The sequence below is a fragment of the Arachis ipaensis genome, chromosome B6, assembly GCF_059453495.1.
Source record: "Arachis ipaensis isolate K30076 ecotype BB chromosome B6, ASM5945349v1, whole genome shotgun sequence".
In the NCBI taxonomy this organism is placed as follows: domain Eukaryota; kingdom Viridiplantae; phylum Streptophyta; class Magnoliopsida; order Fabales; family Fabaceae; genus Arachis; species Arachis ipaensis.
In genome coordinates, this window is record NC_142441.1 from 55,262,794 (window position 1) to 55,270,052 (window position 7,259).

Here is a 7,259-nt window from a genome sequence, read left to right on the forward strand (position 1 = left end):
TCGACCATATCAGAGAAAATGGAGAGCATACACCTTTGAAATGTGGCAGGGGCGTTGCAGAGCCCAAAGGGCATCCTCCGATATGCAAAAACTCCAAATGGACATGTAAAGGCAGTTTTCTCTTGGTCCTTGGGGTTTGGAATTGTGTCGCTGGGCAGTGAGTTTGAAGGTCTCTCAACAGATACTTGCTTGGAGAGTTGCCCCATCTGTCTCTCTAGGCTCTTTAGGGAGGCTTCCTGATTCTTGGTTACCATTTCCTGGTGTTTCAACATTTTGTCTATCATGGCCTCCAAGTGAGTGATTCTTTGGGCTTCAGGTGATACTTGAGGTGGGTTATGAGATGTGGGTGGTGGATGGTAGGCATTTTGGTTGGTGGGTTGGTTATTAGATTGGTATTGGTTGAGGTTGGGGTAGTTGTTTTGAGGTTTTCTGTAGGGGTTTTGGTTAGTTTGCTGCTGGTTGTGGTTTTGGTTGCTTCTTGGGTTGTGTTGGCTTGAGTTCCTCTGCCATGGTTGTTGGTTTTGGGTATGGTTATCCCCCCATCTGAGGTTTGGGTGGTTCTTCCAGGATGGATTGTATGTGTCTCCATACACTTCATTCTGTCCAGAGTTTTGGTTGTGCATGTACTGGACTTGTTCTTGCTGCTGCTCTTCTTGAGTCTCTTCATTTTGCACCCATGTGGATGATGGTTGGCTTGTGTTGACTGCAGCAACTTGGAGGCTATCAATCCTCTTGGTCATTTGCTCAAATTGTTGTTGAATTTGCTGCTGCATCATCTTGTTTTGAGCCAAGATTGAGTCTACTCCTTCTAGCTCCATTACTCCTCTCCTTTGTGATGGTTGGCGGTTTCTTTGATGAGCAAAGAAATATTGATTGTTAGCCACCATGTCCACAAGATTCTAGGCTTCCTCAGCAGTTTTCATCAGTTGTAGTGAACCTCCAGCAGAATGATCTAATGCCTCCTGAGATTTCAATGTCAGGCCTTCATAGAAATTTTGCAGCACGTTCCATTCATTGAACATCTCTGGGGGACACTTTCTGATTAAGGCTTTGTACCTCTCCCATGCTTCATACAAGGATTCGGCATCTAATTGTGTGAATGTCTGCACCTCGGTTTTCAGCCTGATGACTCTTTGGGGTGGATAGAATTTGGCTAAAAATTTAGTCACCAAATCATCCCAACTAGTGATACTTCCTTGGGGAAAAGTTTCAAGCCATTGTGCGGCCTTATCCCTTAATGAGAACGGGAACAGCAGAAGCTTGTAGGTTTCAGGATTCACGCCATTGGATTTGACAGTGTCACAGATCCTTAAGAAGGTAGATAGATGTTGATTTGGATCCTCCAATGGTCCTCCCCCAAATGAGCAGTTGTTCTGGACCAATGTGATGAGTTGTGGCTTCAGTTCAAAGTTATTTGCATTGACATTAGGGGTGAGAATGCTGCTTCCACAATGTCTAGCATTTGCAAAGGTGTAAGAAGCCAATACTCTCCTCTGTTGTGGTTGATTATTAACTCCTCCTCCTGGGTTAGATGTATCTCCTTCCATCTCGTGGTATTCTTCCTCAAATTCTTCTTCTCCAATAATATTTTTCCCTCTTTCGGCTCTTCTTATCCTTCTAAGAGTTCTCTGATCAGCTTCAGATAAAACAGGAACGGATCTCCCTGTACCTGACATACAAACAAAACAAAAGAAACACCAGTAAGATCACTTCAATCTATTGCTAGAATGAAGTTTAGTTTAAGCAAAAATTCAAACAGTTAGTGGGTGAGTCCAAGATTAAAGAAAAAGTGCTTGATCTAGATTACCACTCCACTTAATCATTGTCAATCTAATCAATCCCCGGCAGCGGCGCCAAAAACTTGATGGGAAAATTTGTGGAAAACTGAATCTTCCAAAATACCCAAAACTAACCGGCAAGTGCACCAGGTCGCATCAAGTATTAAAAACTCACGGGAGTGAGGTCGATCCCACAGGGATTGAAGGATTGAACAATTTTAGTTTAGTGGTTGATTTAGTCAAGCGAATCAAGCTTTAGTTGGGTGATTTGTGATTTGCAGAAATTAAATTGCATGGGAGTAAAGAGAACAGGGAATTAAAGTGCTGAATCTTAAAGAACAAGAAATTAAATAGCAGAAACTTAGAATGCAAGAAATGTAAATTGCGGAATCTTAAAGTGCAAGAAATGTAAACGGCTGGAATTATAAAGGGAATTGGGGAATGGATTTGCAGAATTTAAACAAAGAGAAGTTGAATTGCATTAAACAGAAGAGTAAAAGGGAATTAGGATTGAAGCGGATCTTGAAGCAGTAAAGTAAATGAACATTAAAAGCAAGAAACAAAATGTAAATTGGGAATTTAGATCTCAGGGCCCAGAGACTAGAAAACCAAGTCTAGATCTCAATGCCTTCCTAGATCCAACAAGAACAATTTCAAGGGAATTGTAAATTGCAAGGAAAGTAGATGAGAAGTAAGTAACGGAGACAGAAATTTAAATTCAGTAAATAAGCAGAGAGATCCAAGGATGAGATTGAAACAGAATTTCTTCAAATCTCCAACCCAAGATCCAAGACAAGTGTAATTGAAATTGAAAGCAATAAAACTAAGAGGAAGAGGAATGAATTCTCCTTCCCCAAGACAAAGAAATTAAAGATCACTCCAAGTAGCTCAAAACCCAAAAGCTCTCTCCCAAAATCACTCAGTAAAAACTCAAAAGGAAAAAAGCTCTCTAAAAACTTCAAATCCTAAGCTATTTATACACTTTCTTCCAATGATCATTAAGCATTGAATTGGGCCTTTAGTCTTGATGGAATTGGGTTGATAGTAGCCTCTGTTGATTGCTCTTAGTGTTGGGAAGAAATCCATTAGTGAAACGGGCCATGAGTCATTCACATTTGAGCCAACGTTTGAGTCAAATGTTGACTCAAACGTTACTTGAGTGAAATTATGCAGCATAGGCCATTTGCTGTCATCCACGTTTGAGCTAACGTTTGAGGTCAAACGTGAGCTCAAACGTGGTTCTTCCCTCTTGCATGCTTCTTGGGGCTACTTTGTCCTCTTGTTGTGTTGCCAATTTTTGTGCCCAATAGAGACTATTATATATGGTTGGAAAGCTCTGAATGTCAGCTTTCTAACCCACTTGGAATCACCTCAATTGGACATCTACAACTCAAGTTATTCTTGTTTGAAGTGTGCCCCCTTCATGCTGTTTGGCGCCAACGTTTGACCTCACGTTTGAGTCAAACGTTGGCTCAAACGTTGCTGCCTCCAGGGATGCCATTTCTCTTCTCTTTGGCGCCAATGTTTGACCTCACGTTTGAGGCAAACGTTGGCGCAAACGTTGCCTTCCCAGGAGCTTCAATTCTCTTCTCTTTTGGAGCCAACGTTTGACATCACGTTTGAGGCAAACGTTGGCTCAAACGTTGCCTTCCATGAGCTTCATTCTTCAGCCAACGTTTGACCTCAACGTTTGAGGCAAACGTTGGCGCAAATGTTGGCTTTCCCCAGGGTGTTCTTCAACTGCTACTCACGTTTGAGTTGACGTTTGACTCAAATGTTAGCTCAAACGTGAATTCCATTTTCTTAAACCCATTCTTGCAACCTTCTTCCATAATGTTGGCACATCTTTTGTTTCCTTTCTTCACCTACAAGTAATCAAAACAACCAATCAAAGTATCACAAAATTCACAAGGTTTATAAATCAATTAGTTATCAACTAAAGTTGGCTTGAATCTCATGATTTTGTATCAATTAAGAGGTGGTTGCTTGAATTAAGGAAACCATGCAATTCCAATCCAAATAGCTAATTTATAATACAAGAAAGTGCATAAAACTAAGTGAAATCAAAAGAAAAAGACTAGTTAAAATAGGCTAAGATGACTTGTCATCACCTAGCACCATCATACACTTCCCAGCCAGTCTATCACCTTGTGCACCACCTCTTTGAGTACCTTGATCAGATGGAGCGCCGCAATCAGCGGCGTTATGAGCAGTTTGAGCGTCGCAATATGCGATGCTATGCCCATCTGAAGCTGATTGTAACCACTGGGCACATTGACATCCCCTCTGAGCCTGACACACCCTCGGAGCTCTCTGATGAGGAGGAGGATGATGAGGAGGATGCACAGGAGGAAGACCAGCAGTAGGCACAGCATGAGGAGCCTTAGCTTGAGCAGCCTGCAGCGCTACAGGCACTTGCACAGCCACCACCTACAGAGCTAGAGTCGACCCAGCCAGCAACACATCCTTCGACCGGCGACGACAGAGTTGTAGGCGATGATCCTTCACACCCATCTTGATTGAGAGCATCGAGGATGATACTGAGCTTTAAGTGCGGGGAGGTCGCCATCTCCGGCAGATTTTATTTTGGTGAACTATTTCAGTATTTTTGTCCTATTTTGTTTTATTTTGTATTTTGCTTTATTTTATTTTATTTCTCATTTAGTACTTACACATTTTTATTTTATTATACTCTTGTTTATTTTTACTTTGTTGCATTTTGCACTTTGGGATTCTATATATCAGATATTTAGCTTAAATTGTACTTTTAGTTTATTAGTTGTGATGTGGAAAAAACATGGATTATAAGTTTAGTTTACTCCCTTTGGCATATGAGACATTGATTTGATTGAAAATAGGGATAAACTAAAAGCTTTTAGTTTTTCATAATCACAACATCTCATTTAGTATATATATATAATAATAAATGTTGGCTAATTGATAAAATTTTCAAGAAATTTATTTTTCTTAGAAAAGGCATTTAAGATTCACATTGATTTGAGTTAAGACCTTTTGTAACTTGCACGTATATATATATATATATATATATATATATATTTGGAACATGAATTATAGCTAAGAACACACAACCCCGTGAGTTTTGAGCTTAATTATATGGTTACATTATTTAACCATGATTTTTATTCTTGTGTGTTTGCTTCTCTATGATTGCAATCTTTGCTTTGTTCCATTCTATATGTCCATTGTTTAGTGTATTTATATGCATGCATATGATTGAGGCCATGATTTGTTATTAGCTCACTTATCCCAAATAGCCTACCACTTTCATTTACCTTTGGTTGCCACCTTGAGCCTTTTAACCCATATTTGTTCTATATTTTACCACATCACTAGCCTTAAGTAGAAAAACAATTAATTAACCCAATTGAATCTTTGGTTAGCTTAAGATAGAGATTGTGTATCAATTAAGTATGGGCAATTGTGGGAACTTGGGTTGATGAGAAAGTGTTGAGTCTTATTGACAAGAGAATTGGGAATTTGGGTGCCTACTCATGTGAAACCAGAAAAACCATATGCATTGATATGTGATGACAAGTCATCTTAGCCTAGTTTCACTAGCCTTTTTCTTTAGTTTTCAATTGAATTATGCACTTTCTTGAGCTACAAGTAAGCTAATTTGGGTAGATTTTCATGCTTCCTTTGATTTAATCAACCATGTATGAATTCATGCTATTTCATGAGGTTTTATACTATAATTGTCACATATTATGAAAGAATGAATATCTCATGATTTTAAGCATAGCTTTGATGTGTTTGGTTGACTAATGATAGGTGAAGAAAGCTTGGAGAAAGGTTGAAGCAAGAAGGAATAGCTAGGAGTAAAGAGAGGACAATGGAATAAGTGAACTTGAACCAGGAAGCAAAAAGCTGGACCTAAAGTTAGCCTCAAACTTTTGCACAAACTTTTGGGTGAAAAGTTAGCCCCAACGTTAGCCCCTAACTTTTGGGCTAACGTTGGAACTTGAAAATTACTCCCTGGGAACCAAAAGTTTGCGCCAACGTTAGCCCCTAACTTTTGGGCTAACGTTGGCACATGAAAATCAACCCTGGGCACCAAAAGTTTGCGCCAACGTTAGCCCCTAACTTGGTGGCTAACGTTGGCATAAGAAAAACCTCCCTGGCCACCAAAAGTTTGCGCCAACGTTAGCCCCTAACTTTTGGGCTAACGTTGGCACATGAAAAATACAAGGGAAGGAGCAAAAGTTTGCGCCAACGTTAGCCCCTAACTTTTGGGTTAACGTTGGCGCCATAAGTGCACCAAGGAAGGCCAACGTTGGAGCAAAAGTTAGACCCCTAACTTTTGCACCAACGTGGGTATCAGCAAAATATGGGGGCTGATATGAAAAGTTGGACCAAAAGTTAGACCCTAACTTTTGCTCCAACTTTTACTCCAACTTTTGCAAAACTCCAACCCGGTTCATTTGGTTCACTTTGGTTCTTCTCCAAACTCCAAGAGCAATCAACCAAGGCCTCTTTCAACCCAATTCCACCAAGAGCAAAGGCCCAACTCAAGGCTTGAAGATCATTTGAAGAAAGTGTATAAATAGGATAGAATTCAAGTTCTTGGGAGAGCTTTCCCTTTGAATTTTCATAATAGTTTTCGGAGAGATTTGGATATTGAGTGATCTTTAATTTCTTAGTTTCAGGGAAGGAGAATTCCACTCTCTTCCTCTTAGTTTTATTGCTTTCAATTTCAATTACAATTGTCTTGGATCTTGGGTTGGAGAATTGAAGAAATTCTGTTTCAATCTCATCCTTGGATCTCTCTGCTTTATTTACTGCTTGATTGAATTTAATTTCTGTTAATTGCTCTTCATCTACTTTCCTTGCAATTTACAATTCCCTTACAATTGTTCTTGTTGGATCTAGGAAGGCATTGAGATCTAGACTCGGTTTTCTAGTCTCTGGGTCCTGAGATCTGAACTTTCAATTTCTAATTCTCTGTTTACTGTTTTCATGTTCATTTACTTTTCTGATTCAAGATCCGATTTAACCCAAACTCTCTTCTACTTCTCTTCTTGATGCAAATTTACTTTTCCTTGTTTAATTTCTGCAAATCCAAGTCCCAATCCCCTTTACAATTCAAGTCATTTACATTTCTTGCACTTTAAGATTCCGCAATTTACATTTCTTGCATTCTAAGTTTCTGCTATTTAATTTCTTGTTCTTTAAGATTCAGCAATTTATTTCCTGTTCTCTTTAATTCCATGCAATTTAATTTCTGAAAATCACAAAACACTCAACCAAATCTTGATTCGCTTGACTAAATTAACCACTAAGCTAAAATTGCTCAATCCTTCAATCCCTGTGGGATCGACCTCACTCCCGTGAGTTTTTATTACTTGATGCGACCCGGTACACTTGCTGGTTAGATTTGTGTGTTTTGGGAGAAATTCACTTTTCCACCAAAATACTCATCAATATGCTATGTTTACTTTTACCTTAAAAAAAATTTATAAA